The 13,192-nt window shown below is 34.9% G+C and overlaps 22 non-coding genes across 22 annotated transcripts; all 22 read right to left on the reverse strand.

Annotated features, from left to right (window-relative positions):
- Positions 1-786: 786 nt before the first annotated feature.
- Positions 787-859, reverse strand: TRNAR-CCU (transfer RNA arginine (anticodon CCU)). The gene has a single exon. It is a non-coding gene; the product is annotated as a tRNA-Arg (tRNA).
- A 129-nt stretch (positions 860-988) lies between these two features.
- Positions 989-1,081, reverse strand: TRNAI-UAU (transfer RNA isoleucine (anticodon UAU)). The gene is given in 2 exon segments: positions 989-1,024; positions 1,044-1,081. It is a non-coding gene; the product is annotated as a tRNA-Ile (tRNA).
- Positions 1,082-2,020: 939 nt separating this feature from the next.
- Positions 2,021-2,093, reverse strand: TRNAR-CCU (transfer RNA arginine (anticodon CCU)). The gene has a single exon. It is a non-coding gene; the product is annotated as a tRNA-Arg (tRNA).
- A 129-nt stretch (positions 2,094-2,222) lies between these two features.
- TRNAI-UAU (transfer RNA isoleucine (anticodon UAU)) lies at positions 2,223-2,315 on the reverse strand. The gene is given in 2 exon segments: positions 2,223-2,258; positions 2,278-2,315. It is a non-coding gene; the product is annotated as a tRNA-Ile (tRNA).
- Positions 2,316-3,254: 939 nt separating this feature from the next.
- TRNAR-CCU (transfer RNA arginine (anticodon CCU)) lies at positions 3,255-3,327 on the reverse strand. The gene has a single exon. It is a non-coding gene; the product is annotated as a tRNA-Arg (tRNA).
- Positions 3,328-3,456: 129 nt separating this feature from the next.
- Positions 3,457-3,549, reverse strand: TRNAI-UAU (transfer RNA isoleucine (anticodon UAU)). The gene is given in 2 exon segments: positions 3,457-3,492; positions 3,512-3,549. It is a non-coding gene; the product is annotated as a tRNA-Ile (tRNA).
- Positions 3,550-4,488: 939 nt separating this feature from the next.
- On the reverse strand, positions 4,489-4,561 carry TRNAR-CCU (transfer RNA arginine (anticodon CCU)). The gene has a single exon. It is a non-coding gene; the product is annotated as a tRNA-Arg (tRNA).
- A 129-nt stretch (positions 4,562-4,690) lies between these two features.
- On the reverse strand, positions 4,691-4,783 carry TRNAI-UAU (transfer RNA isoleucine (anticodon UAU)). Its single transcript is given in 2 exon segments — positions 4,691-4,726; positions 4,746-4,783. It is a non-coding gene; the product is annotated as a tRNA-Ile (tRNA).
- A 939-nt stretch (positions 4,784-5,722) lies between these two features.
- On the reverse strand, positions 5,723-5,795 carry TRNAR-CCU (transfer RNA arginine (anticodon CCU)). The gene has a single exon. It is a non-coding gene; the product is annotated as a tRNA-Arg (tRNA).
- A 129-nt stretch (positions 5,796-5,924) lies between these two features.
- TRNAI-UAU (transfer RNA isoleucine (anticodon UAU)) lies at positions 5,925-6,017 on the reverse strand. The gene is given in 2 exon segments: positions 5,925-5,960; positions 5,980-6,017. It is a non-coding gene; the product is annotated as a tRNA-Ile (tRNA).
- A 939-nt stretch (positions 6,018-6,956) lies between these two features.
- Positions 6,957-7,029, reverse strand: TRNAR-CCU (transfer RNA arginine (anticodon CCU)). The gene has a single exon. It is a non-coding gene; the product is annotated as a tRNA-Arg (tRNA).
- Positions 7,030-7,158: 129 nt separating this feature from the next.
- Positions 7,159-7,251, reverse strand: TRNAI-UAU (transfer RNA isoleucine (anticodon UAU)). The gene is given in 2 exon segments: positions 7,159-7,194; positions 7,214-7,251. It is a non-coding gene; the product is annotated as a tRNA-Ile (tRNA).
- A 939-nt stretch (positions 7,252-8,190) lies between these two features.
- TRNAR-CCU (transfer RNA arginine (anticodon CCU)) lies at positions 8,191-8,263 on the reverse strand. The gene has a single exon. It is a non-coding gene; the product is annotated as a tRNA-Arg (tRNA).
- A 130-nt stretch (positions 8,264-8,393) lies between these two features.
- TRNAI-UAU (transfer RNA isoleucine (anticodon UAU)) lies at positions 8,394-8,486 on the reverse strand. Its single transcript is given in 2 exon segments — positions 8,394-8,429; positions 8,449-8,486. It is a non-coding gene; the product is annotated as a tRNA-Ile (tRNA).
- Positions 8,487-9,425: 939 nt separating this feature from the next.
- Positions 9,426-9,498, reverse strand: TRNAR-CCU (transfer RNA arginine (anticodon CCU)). Its single transcript has one exon. It is a non-coding gene; the product is annotated as a tRNA-Arg (tRNA).
- Positions 9,499-9,627: 129 nt separating this feature from the next.
- Positions 9,628-9,720, reverse strand: TRNAI-UAU (transfer RNA isoleucine (anticodon UAU)). The gene is given in 2 exon segments: positions 9,628-9,663; positions 9,683-9,720. It is a non-coding gene; the product is annotated as a tRNA-Ile (tRNA).
- A 939-nt stretch (positions 9,721-10,659) lies between these two features.
- On the reverse strand, positions 10,660-10,732 carry TRNAR-CCU (transfer RNA arginine (anticodon CCU)). The gene has a single exon. It is a non-coding gene; the product is annotated as a tRNA-Arg (tRNA).
- Positions 10,733-10,861: 129 nt separating this feature from the next.
- Positions 10,862-10,954, reverse strand: TRNAI-UAU (transfer RNA isoleucine (anticodon UAU)). Its single transcript is given in 2 exon segments — positions 10,862-10,897; positions 10,917-10,954. It is a non-coding gene; the product is annotated as a tRNA-Ile (tRNA).
- A 939-nt stretch (positions 10,955-11,893) lies between these two features.
- TRNAR-CCU (transfer RNA arginine (anticodon CCU)) lies at positions 11,894-11,966 on the reverse strand. The gene has a single exon. It is a non-coding gene; the product is annotated as a tRNA-Arg (tRNA).
- Positions 11,967-12,095: 129 nt separating this feature from the next.
- Positions 12,096-12,188, reverse strand: TRNAI-UAU (transfer RNA isoleucine (anticodon UAU)). Its single transcript is given in 2 exon segments — positions 12,096-12,131; positions 12,151-12,188. It is a non-coding gene; the product is annotated as a tRNA-Ile (tRNA).
- A 353-nt stretch (positions 12,189-12,541) lies between these two features.
- Positions 12,542-12,614, reverse strand: TRNAR-CCU (transfer RNA arginine (anticodon CCU)). Its single transcript has one exon. It is a non-coding gene; the product is annotated as a tRNA-Arg (tRNA).
- Positions 12,615-12,743: 129 nt separating this feature from the next.
- On the reverse strand, positions 12,744-12,836 carry TRNAI-UAU (transfer RNA isoleucine (anticodon UAU)). The gene is given in 2 exon segments: positions 12,744-12,779; positions 12,799-12,836. It is a non-coding gene; the product is annotated as a tRNA-Ile (tRNA).
- Positions 12,837-13,192: the final 356 nt, after the last annotated feature.

The raw sequence follows: 13,192 nt of genomic DNA on the forward strand, positions 1-13,192 counted from the left end.
GACAGAAGTTAAATGCTCAGCATAAAGAAATGATTTGTATCGCGCATTGGTGTTATTGGCTAGATTTATGTATTCGTAGGTGTAATTTGCTAAGAAAATTCATATCTAGGTTTTACTGTATCATTTTCTCAAAATTGGAAAATAATTCATTTAATTTTTTCTAAAATTATGTTAAGATAGTAGATATAAAATGTGGCATAAGGAAAACTGACACTAATGTGTCTTATAATGCACTATTTTAATATGTAAAGTCTTATATCATTATTGTAGTCTGATTAAAAGAATATGTTGTTTGTTGCAACTCTACCATCTACAATGACAGTAAGATGAGTGGCAGAAGAAATATGATAAAATCAAAAATACCATTCTTCCAACATGCAAGAAAGGACTTCAAGATTCCCATCAGCAATTGCCTTAGATAATGTCATATTTCAGCCACTCTGGTACTTATTTGCAAGACAAACTCTACAGAAATGTTGAGGTAAATGGAGATTTCTTGTAAGAACAAAATCACAAGCATTGAAAAAAGAATCATTTTTTGTGAAGACTAATGAGCAACAAAGGAATATGCATCCAAGATGGGTCTTTAAACCTTGGTCCTCAATTATAGAAAAACCTTTTAAGGACACTAATCCACAATGTTATCATGATAAATGTCATTTTGTAGCTACTGTGGCAACAATTAACAAGCACAACTCAACAGGACTGTTGTGCAAATCCAGCATCCAGGTGAAGCAAGGCTAAAAAAACCACCCCTAATGCTGAGATGGTTGATATAAATACAAACACCCCAGATGGGACTTGAACCCACAATCCCTGGCTTAGGAGGCCAGTGCCTTATCCATTAGGCCACTGGGGCTTACTGTTTGCTTAGCATTTCATGTTCTTGCTTTACTTTTTCATAATATCCTTACATATAAAAAATGTTCCGAGAGCAGAAGATGAATGACTGATGATATCATTAAAAGAAAAAAAAGCTAAATATTCCTGCTCCAGGTGAGGCTTGAACTCACAACCTCGGCATTGCTCAACAGATACTGTCTTATAAGTACCGCGAGCTGACCGATTGCACCACTGGAGCACACAGTATGCCCTGAAAATTTGGCCTTTCACTGATATATTTTACCATCAGTTAAAAATGTCAATACACTTATTGTCTCTGTCTCCCCATCTTGATTTAATTTATTTTTGAATTCCACTATTTTACTGCATTCAATACTTCAATAAGGTACTTGACAGAAGTTAAATGCTCAGCATAAAGAAATGATTTGTATCGCGCATTGGTGTTATTGGCTAGATTTATGTATTCGTAGGTGTAATTTGCTAAGAAAATTCATATCTAGGTTTTACTGTATCATTTTCTCAAAATTGGAAAATAATTCATTTAATTTTTTCTAAAATTATGTTAAGATAGTAGATATAAAATGTGGCATAAGGAAAACTGACACTAATGTGTCTTATAATGCACTATTTTAATATGTAAAGTCTTATATCATTATTGTAGTCTGATTAAAAGAATATGTTGTTTGTTGCAACTCTACCATCTACAATGACAGTAAGATGAGTGGCAGAAGAAATATGATAAAATCAAAAATACCATTCTTCCAACATGCAAGAAAGGACTTCAAGATTCCCATCAGCAATTGCCTTAGATAATGTCATATTTCAGCCACTCTGGTACTTATTTGCAAGACAAACTCTACAGAAATGTTGAGGTAAATGGAGATTTCTTGTAAGAACAAAATCACAAGCATTGAAAAAAGAATCATTTTTTGTGAAGACTAATGAGCAACAAAGGAATATGCATCCAAGATGGGTCTTTAAACCTTGGTCCTCAATTATAGAAAAACCTTTTAAGGACACTAATCCACAATGTTATCATGATAAATGTCATTTTGTAGCTACTGTGGCAACAATTAACAAGCACAACTCAACAGGACTGTTGTGCAAATCCAGCATCCAGGTGAAGCAAGGCTAAAAGAACCACCCCTAATGCTGAGATGGTTGATATAAATACAAACACCCCAGATGGGACTTGAACCCACAATCCCTGGCTTAGGAGGCCAGTGCCTTATCCATTAGGCCACTGGGGCTTACTGTTTGCTTAGCATTTCATGTTCTTGCTTTACTTTTTCATAATATCCTTACATATAAAAAATGTTCCGAGAGCAGAAGATGAATGACTGATGATATCATTAAAAGAAAAAAAAGCTAAATATTCCTGCTCCAGGTGAGGCTTGAACTCACAACCTCGGCATTGCTCAACAGATACTGTCTTATAAGTACCGCGCGCTGACCGATTGCGCCACTGGAGCACACAGTATGCCCTGAAAATTTGGCCTTTCACTGATATATTTTACCATCAGTTAAAAATGTCAATACACTTATTGTCTCTGTCTCCCCATCTTGATTTAATTTCTTTTTGAATTCCACTATTTTACTGCATTCAATACTTCAATAAGGTACTTGACAGAAGTTAAATGCTCAGCATAAAGAAATGATTTGTATCGCGCATTGGTGTTATTGGCTAGATTTATGTATTCGTAGGTGTAATTTGCTAAGAAAATTCATATCTAGGTTTTACTGTATCATTTTCTCAAAATTGGAAAATAATTCATTTAATTTTTTCTAAAATTATGTTAAGATAGTAGATATAAAATGTGGCATAAGGAAAACTGACACTAATGTGTCTTATAATGCACTATTTTAATATGTAAAGTCTTATATCATTATTGTAGTCTGATTAAAAGAATATGTTGTTTGTTGCAACTCTACCATCTACAATGACAGTAAGATGAGTGGCAGAAGAAATATGATAAAATCAAAAATACCATTCTTCCAACATGCAAGAAAGGACTTCAAGATTCCCATCAGCAATTGCCTTAGATAATGTCATATTTCAGCCACTCTGGTACTTATTTGCAAGACAAACTCTACAGAAATGTTGAGGTAAATGGAGATTTCTTGTAAGAACAAAATCACAAGCATTGAAAAAAGAATCATTTTTTGTGAAGACTAATGAGCAACAAAGGAATATGCATCCAAGATGGGTCTTTAAACCTTGGTCCTCAATTATAGAAAAACCTTTTAAGGACACTAATCCACAATGTTATCATGATAAATGTCATTTTGTAGCTACTGTGGCAACAATTAACAAGCACAACTCAACAGGACTGTTGTGCAAATCCAGCATCCAGGTGAAGCAAGGCTAAAAGAACCACCCCTAATGCTGAGATGGTTGATATAAATACAAACACCCCAGATGGGACTTGAACCCACAATCCCTGGCTTAGGAGGCCAGTGCCTTATCCATTAGGCCACTGGGGCTTACTGTTTGCTTAGCATTTCATGTTCTTGCTTTACTTTTTCATAATATCCTTACATATAAAAAATGTTCCGAGAGCAGAAGATGAATGACTGATGATATCATTAAAAGAAAAAAAAGCTAAATATTCCTGCTCCAGGTGAGGCTTGAACTCACAACCTCGGCATTGCTCAACAGATACTGTCTTATAAGTACCGCGCGCTGACCGATTGCGCCACTGGAGCACACAGTATGCCCTGAAAATTTGGCCTTTCACTGATATATTTTACCATCAGTTAAAAATGTCAATACACTTATTGTCTCTGTCTCCCCATCTTGATTTAATTTCTTTTTGAATTCCACTATTTTACTGCATTCAATACTTCAATAAGGTACTTGACAGAAGTTAAATGCTCAGCATAAAGAAATGATTTGTATCGCGCATTGGTGTTATTGGCTAGATTTATGTATTCGTAGGTGTAATTTGCTAAGAAAATTCATATCTAGGTTTTACTGTATCATTTTCTCAAAATTGGAAAATAATTCATTTAATTTTTTCTAAAATTATGTTAAGATAGTAGATATAAAATGTGGCATAAGGAAAACTGACACTAATGTGTCTTATAATGCACTATTTTAATATGTAAAGTCTTATATCATTATTGTAGTCTGATTAAAAGAATATGTTGTTTGTTGCAACTCTACCATCTACAATGACAGTAAGATGAGTGGCAGAAGAAATATGATAAAATCAAAAATACCATTCTTCCAACATGCAAGAAAGGACTTCAAGATTCCCATCAGCAATTGCCTTAGATAATGTCATATTTCAGCCACTCTGGTACTTATTTGCAAGACAAACTCTACAGAAATGTTGAGGTAAATGGAGATTTCTTGTAAGAACAAAATCACAAGCATTGAAAAAAGAATCATTTTTTGTGAAGACTAATGAGCAACAAAGGAATATGCATCCAAGATGGGTCTTTAAACCTTGGTCCTCAATTATAGAAAAACCTTTTAAGGACACTAATCCACAATGTTATCATGATAAATGTCATTTTGTAGCTACTGTGGCAACAATTAACAAGCACAACTCAACAGGACTGTTGTGCAAATCCAGCATCCAGGTGAAGCAAGGCTAAAAGAACCACCCCTAATGCTGAGATGGTTGATATAAATACAAACACCCCAGATGGGACTTGAACCCACAATCCCTGGCTTAGGAGGCCAGTGCCTTATCCATTAGGCCACTGGGGCTTACTGTTTGCTTAGCATTTCATGTTCTTGCTTTACTTTTTCATAATATCCTTACATATAAAAAATGTTCCGAGAGCAGAAGATGAATGACTGATGATATCATTAAAAGAAAAAAAAGCTAAATATTCCTGCTCCAGGTGAGGCTTGAACTCACAACCTCGGCATTGCTCAACAGATACTGTCTTATAAGTACCGCGCGCTGACCGATTGCGCCACTGGAGCACACAGTATGCCCTGAAAATTTGGCCTTTCACTGATATATTTTACCATCAGTTAAAAATGTCAATACACTTATTGTCTCTGTCTCCCCATCTTGATTTAATTTCTTTTTGAATTCCACTATTTTACTGCATTCAATACTTCAATAAGGTACTTGACAGAAGTTAAATGCTCAGCATAAAGAAATGATTTGTATCGCGCATTGGTGTTATTGGCTAGATTTATGTATTCGTAGGTGTAATTTGCTAAGAAAATTCATATCTAGGTTTTACTGTATCATTTTCTCAAAATTGGAAAATAATTCATTTAATTTTTTCTAAAATTATGTTAAGATAGTAGATATAAAATGTGGCATAAGGAAAACTGACACTAATGTGTCTTATAATGCACTATTTTAATATGTAAAGTCTTATATCATTATTGTAGTCTGATTAAAAGAATATGTTGTTTGTTGCAACTCTACCATCTACAATGACAGTAAGATGAGTGGCAGAAGAAATATGATAAAATCAAAAATACCATTCTTCCAACATGCAAGAAAGGACTTCAAGATTCCCATCAGCAATTGCCTTAGATAATGTCATATTTCAGCCACTCTGGTACTTATTTGCAAGACAAACTCTACAGAAATGTTGAGGTAAATGGAGATTTCTTGTAAGAACAAAATCACAAGCATTGAAAAAAGAATCATTTTTTGTGAAGACTAATGAGCAACAAAGGAATATGCATCCAAGATGGGTCTTTAAACCTTGGTCCTCAATTATAGAAAAACCTTTTAAGGACACTAATCCACAATGTTATCATGATAAATGTCATTTTGTAGCTACTGTGGCAACAATTAACAAGCACAACTCAACAGGACTGTTGTGCAAATCCAGCATCCAGGTGAAGCAAGGCTAAAAGAACCACCCCTAATGCTGAGATGGTTGATATAAATACAAACACCCCAGATGGGACTTGAACCCACAATCCCTGGCTTAGGAGGCCAGTGCCTTATCCATTAGGCCACTGGGGCTTACTGTTTGCTTAGCATTTCATGTTCTTGCTTTACTTTTTCATAATATCCTTACATATAAAAAATGTTCCGAGAGCAGAAGATGAATGACTAATGATATCATTAAAAGAAAAAAAAGCTAAATATTCCTGCTCCAGGTGAGGCTTGAACTCACAACCTCGGCATTGCTCAACAGATACTGTCTTATAAGTACCGCGCGCTGACCGATTGCGCCACTGGAGCACACAGTATGCCCTGAAAATTTGGCCTTTCACTGATATATTTTACCATCAGTTAAAAATGCCAATACACTTATTGTCTCTGTCTCCCCATCTTGATTTAATTTATTTTTGAATTCCACTATTTTACTGCATTCAATACTTCAATAAGGTACTTGACAGAAGTTAAATGCTCAGCATAAAGAAATGATTTGTATCGCGCATTGGTGTTATTGGCTAGATTTATGTATTCGTAGGTGTAATTTGCTAAGAAAATTCATATCTAGGTTTTACTGTATCATTTTCTCAAAATTGGAAAATAATTCATTTAATTTTTTCTAAAATTATGTTAAGATAGTAGATATAAAATGTGGCATAAGGAAAACTGACACTAATGTGTCTTATAATGCACTATTTTAATATGTAAAGTCTTATATCATTATTGTAGTCTGATTAAAAGAATATGTTGTTTGTTGCAACTCTACCATCTACAATGACAGTAAGATGAGTGGCAGAAGAAATATGATAAAATCAAAAATACCATTCTTCCAACATGCAAGAAAGGACTTCAAGATTCCCATCAGCAATTGCCTTAGATAATGTCATATTTCAGCCACTCTGGTACTTATTTGCAAGACAAACTCTACAGAAATGTTGAGGTAAATGGAGATTTCTTGTAAGAACAAAATCACAAGCATTGAAAAAAGAATCATTTTTTGTGAAGACTAATGAGCAACAAAGGAATATGCATCCAAGATGGGTCTTTAAACCTTGGTCCTCAATTATAGAAAAACCTTTTAAGGACACTAATCCACAATGTTATCATGATAAATGTCATTTTGTAGCTACTGTGGCAACAATTAACAAGCACAACTCAACAGGACTGTTGTGCAAATCCAGCATCCAGGTGAAGCAAGGCTAAAAAAACCACCCCTAATGCTGAGATGGTTGATATAAATACAAACACCCCAGATGGGACTTGAACCCACAATCCCTGGCTTAGGAGGCCAGTGCCTTATCCATTAGGCCACTGGGGCTTACTGTTTGCTTAGCATTTCATGTTCTTGCTTTACTTTTTCATAATATCCTTACATATAAAAAATGTTCCGAGAGCAGAAGATGAATGACTGATGATATCATTAAAAGAAAAAAAAGCTAAATATTCCTGCTCCAGGTGAGGCTTGAACTCACAACCTCGGCATTGCTCAACAGATACTGTCTTATAAGTACCGCGAGCTGACCGATTGCACCACTGGAGCACACAGTATGCCCTGAAAATTTGGCCTTTCACTGATATATTTTACCATCAGTTAAAAATGTCAATACACTTATTGTCTCTGTCTCCCCATCTTGATTTAATTTATTTTTGAATTCCACTATTTTACTGCATTCAATACTTCAATAAGGTACTTGACAGAAGTTAAATGCTCAGCATAAAGAAATGATTTGTATCGCGCATTGGTGTTATTGGCTAGATTTATGTATTCGTAGGTGTAATTTGCTAAGAAAATTCATATCTAGGTTTTACTGTATCATTTTCTCAAAATTGGAAAATAATTCATTTAATTTTTTCTAAAATTATGTTAAGATAGTAGATATAAAATGTGGCATAAGGAAAACTGACACTAATGTGTCTTATAATGCACTATTTTAATATGTAAAGTCTTATATCATTATTGTAGTCTGATTAAAAGAATATGTTGTTTGTTGCAACTCTACCATCTACAATGACAGTAAGATGAGTGGCAGAAGAAATATGATAAAATCAAAAATACCATTCTTCCAACATGCAAGAAAGGACTTCAAGATTCCCATCAGCAATTGCCTTAGATAATGTCATATTTCAGCCACTCTGGTACTTATTTGCAAGACAAACTCTACAGAAATGTTGAGGTAAATGGAGATTTCTTGTAAGAACAAAATCACAAGCATTGAAAAAAGAATCATTTTTTGTGAAGACTAATGAGCAACAAAGGAATATGCATCCAAGATGGGTCTTTAAACCTTGGTCCTCAATTATAGAAAAACCTTTTAAGGACACTAATCCACAATGTTATCATGATAAATGTCATTTTGTAGCTACTGTGGCAACAATTAACAAGCACAACTCAACAGGACTGTTGTGCAAATCCAGCATCCAGGTGAAGCAAGGCTAAAAGAACCACCCCTAATGCTGAGATGGTTGATATAAATACAAACACCCCAGATGGGACTTAAACCCACAATCCCTGGCTTAGGAGGCCAGTGCCTTATCCATTAGGCCACTGGGGCTTACTGTTTGCTTAGCATTTCATGTTCTTGCTTTACTTTTTCATAATATCCTTACATATAAAAAATGTTCCGAGAGCAGAAGATGAATGACTGATGATATCATTAAAAGAAAAAAAAAGCTAAATATTCCTGCTCCAGGTGAGGCTTGAACTCACAACCTCGGCATTGCTCAACAGATACTGTCTTATAAGTACCGCGCGCTGACCGATTGCGCCACTGGAGCACACAGTATGCCCTGAAAATTTGGCCTTTCACTGATATATTTTACCATCAGTTAAAAATGTCAATACACTTATTGTCTCTGTCTCCCCATCTTGATTTAATTTCTTTTTGAATTCCACTATTTTACTGCATTCAATACTTCAATAAGGTACTTGACAGAAGTTAAATGCTCAGCATAAAGAAATGATTTGTATCGCGCATTGGTGTTATTGGCTAGATTTATGTATTCGTAGGTGTAATTTGCTAAGAAAATTCATATCTAGGTTTTACTGTATCATTTTCTCAAAATTGGAAAATAATTCATTTAATTTTTTCTAAAATTATGTTAAGATAGTAGATATAAAATGTGGCATAAGGAAAACTGACACTAATGTGTCTTATAATGCACTATTTTAATATGTAAAGTCTTATATCATTATTGTAGTCTGATTAAAAGAATATGTTGTTTGTTGCAACTCTACCATCTACAATGACAGTAAGATGAGTGGCAGAAGAAATATGATAAAATCAAAAATACCATTCTTCCAACATGCAAGAAAGGAATTCAAGATTCCCATCAGCAATTGCCTTAGATAATGTCATATTTCAGCCACTCTGGTACTTATTTGCAAGACAAACTCTACAGAAATGTTGAGGTAAATGGAGATTTCTTGTAAGAACAAAATCACAAGCATTGAAAAAAGAATCATTTTTTGTGAAGACTAATGAGCAACAAAGGAATATGCATCCAAGATGGGTCTTTAAACCTTGGTCCTCAATTATAGAAAAACCTTTTAAGGACACTAATCCACAATGTTATCATGATAAATGTCATTTTGTAGCTACTGTGGCAACAATTAACAAGCACAACTCAACAGGACTGTTGTGCAAATCCAGCATCCAGGTGAAGCAAGGCTAAAAGAACCACCCCTAATGCTGAGATGGTTGATATAAATACAAACACCCCAGATGGGACTTGAACCCACAATCCCTGGCTTAGGAGGCCAGTGCCTTATCCATTAGGCCACTGGGGCTTACTGTTTGCTTAGCATTTCATGTTCTTGCTTTACTTTTTCATAATATCCTTACATATAAAAAATGTTCCGAGAGCAGAAGATGAATGACTGATGATATCATTAAAAGAAAAAAAAGCTAAATATTCCTGCTCCAGGTGAGGCTTGAACTCACAACCTCGGCATTGCTCAACAGATACTGCCTTATAAGTACCGCGCGCTGACCGATTGCGCCACTGGAGCACACAGTATGCCCTGAAAATTTGGCCTTTCACTGATATATTTTACCATCAGTTAAAAATGTCAATACACTTATTGTCTCTGTCTCCCCATCTTGATTTAATTTCTTTTTGAATTCCACTATTTTACTGCATTCAATACTTCAATAAGGTACTTGACAGAAGTTAAATGCTCAGCATAAAGAAATGATTTGTATCGCGCATTGGTGTTATTGGCTAGATTTATGTATTCGTAGGTGTAATTTGCTAAGAAAATTCATATCTAGGTTTTACTGTATCATTTTCTCAAAATTGGAAAATAATTCATTTAATTTTTTCTAAAATTATGTTAAGATAGTAGATATAAAATGTGGCATAAGGAAAACTGACACTAATGTGTCTTATAATGCACTATTTTAATATGTAAAGTCTTATATCATTATTGTAGTCTGATTAAAAGAATATGTTGTTTGTTGCAACTCTACCATCTACAATGACAGTAAGATAAGTGGCAGAAGAAATATGATAAAATCAAAAATACCATTCTTCCAACATGCAAGAAAGGACTTCAAGATTCCCATCAGCAATTGCCTTAGAAAATGTCATATTTCAGCCACTCTGGTACTTATTTGCAAGACAAACTCTACAGAAATGTTGAGGTAAATGGAGATTTCTTGTAAGAACAAAATCACAAGCATTGAAAAAAGAATCATTTTTTGTGAAGACTAATGAGCAACAAAGGAATATGCATCCAAGATGGGTCTTTAAACCTTGGTCCTCAATTATAGAAAAACCTTTTAAGGACACTAATCCACAATGTTATCATGATAAATGTCATTTTGTAGCTACTGTGGCAACAATTAACAAGCACAACTCAACAGGACTGTTGTGCAAATCCAGCATCCAGGTGAAGCAAGGCTAAAAGAACCACCCCTAATGCTGAGATGGTTGATATAAATACAAACACCCCAGATGGGACTTGAACCCACAATCCCTGGCTTAGGAGGCCAGTGCCTTATCCATTAGGCCACTGGGGCTTACTGTTTGCTTAGCATTTCATGTTCTTGCTTTACTTTTTCATAATATCCTTACATATAAAAAATGTTCCGAGAGCAGAAGATGAATGACTAATGATATCATTAAAAGAAAAAAAAGCTAAATATTCCTGCTCCAGGTGAGGCTTGAACTCACAACCTCGGCATTGCTCAACAGATACTGTCTTATAAGTACCGCGCGCTGACCGATTGCGCCACTGGAGCACACAGTATGCCCTGAAAATTTGGCCTTTCACTGATATATTTTACCATCAGTTAAAAATGCCAATACACTTATTGTCTCTGTCTCCCCATCTTGATTTAATTTATTTTTGAATTCCACTATTTTACTGCATTCAATACTTCAATAAGGTACTTGACAGAAGTTAAATGCTCAGCATAAAGAAATGATTTGTATCGCGCATTGGTGTTATTGGCTAGATTTATGTATTCGTAGGTGTAATTTGCTAAGAAAATTCATATCTAGGTTTTACTGTATCATTTTCTCAAAATTGGAAAATAATTCATTTAATTTTTTCTAAAATTATGTTAAGATAGTAGATATAAAATGTGGCATAAGGAAAACTGACACTAATGTGTCTTATAATGCACTATTTTAATATGTAAAGTCTTATATCATTATTGTAGTCTGATTAAAAGAATATGTTGTTTGTTGCAACTCTACCATCTACAATGACAGTAAGATGAGTGGCAGAAGAAATATGATAAAATCAAAAATACCATTCTTCCAACATGCAAGAAAGGACTTCAAGATTCCCATCAGCAATTGCCTTAGATAATGTCATATTTCAGCCACTCTGGTACTTATTTGCAAGACAAACTCTACAGAAATGTTGAGGTAAATGGAGATTTCTTGTAAGAACAAAATCACAAGCATTGAAAAAAGAATCATTTTTTGTGAAGACTAATGAGCAACAAAGGAATATGCATCCAAGATGGGTCTTTAAACCTTGGTCCTCAATTATAGAAAAACCTTTTAAGGACACTAATCCACAATGTTATCATGATAAATGTCATTTTGTAGCTACTGTGGCAACAATTAACAAGCACAACTCAACAGGACTGTTGTGCAAATCCAGCATCCAGGTGAAGCAAGGCTAAAAAAACCACCCCTAATGCTGAGATGGTTGATATAAATACAAACACCCCAGATGGGACTTGAACCCACAATCCCTGGCTTAGGAGGCCAGTGCCTTATCCATTAGGCCACTGGGGCTTACTGTTTGCTTAGCATTTCATGTTCTTGCTTTACTTTTTCATAATATCCTTACATATAAAAAATGTTCCGAGAGCAGAAGATGAATGACTAATGATATCATTAAAAGAAAAAAAAGCTAAATATTCCTGCTCCAGGTGAGGCTTGAACTCACAACCTCGGCATTGCTCAACAGATACTGTCTTATAAGTACCGCGCGCTGACCGATTGCGCCACTGGAGCACACAGTATGCCCTGAAAATTTGGCCTTTCAGGGCAGGAAATGTTGAGGTAAATGGAGATTTCTTGTAAGAACAAAATCACAAGCATTGAAAAAAGAATCATTTTTTGTGAAGACTAATGAGCAACAAAGGAATATGCATCCAAGATGGGTCTTTAAACCTTGGTCCTCAATTATAGAAAAACCTTTTAAGGACACTAATCCACAATGTTATCATGATAAATGTCATTTTGTAGCTACTGTGGCAACAATTAACAAGCACAACTCAACAGGACTGTTGTGCAAATCCAGCATCCAGGTGAAGCAAGGCTAAAAAAACCACCCCTAATGCTGAGATGGTTGATATAAATACAAACACCCCAGATGGGACTTGAACCCACAATCCCTGGCTTAGGAGGCCAGTGCCTTATCCATTAGGCCACTGGGGCTTACTGTTTGCTTAGCATTTCATGTTCTTGCTTTACTTTTTCATAATATCCTTACATATAAAAAATGTTCCGAGAGCAGAAGATGAATGACTGATGATATCATTAAAAGAAAAAAAAGCTAAATATTCCTGCTCCAGGTGAGGCTTGAACTCACAACCTCGGCATTGCTCAACAGATACTGTCTTATAAGTACCGCGAGCTGACCGATTGCACCACTGGAGCACACAGTATGCCCTGAAAATTTGGCCTTTCACTGATATATTTTACCATCAGTTAAAAATGTCAATACACTTATTGTCTCTGTCTCCCCATCTTGATTTAATTTATTTTTGAATTCCACTATTTTACTGCATTCAATACTTCAATAAGGTACTTGACAGAAGTTAAATGCTCAGCATAAAGAAATGATTTGTATCGCGCATTGGTGTTATTGGCTAGATTTATGTATTCGTAGGTGTAATTTGCTAAGAAAATTCATATCTAGGTTTTACTGTATCATTTTCTCAAAATTGGAAAATAATTCATTTAATTTTTTCTAAAATTATGTTAAGATAGTAGATATAAAATGTGGCATAAGG

This window comes from Crinia signifera, chromosome 5, assembly GCF_055691185.1.
Source record: "Crinia signifera chromosome 5, ASM5569118v1, whole genome shotgun sequence".
Lineage (NCBI taxonomy): Eukaryota > Metazoa > Chordata > Amphibia > Anura > Myobatrachidae > Crinia > Crinia signifera.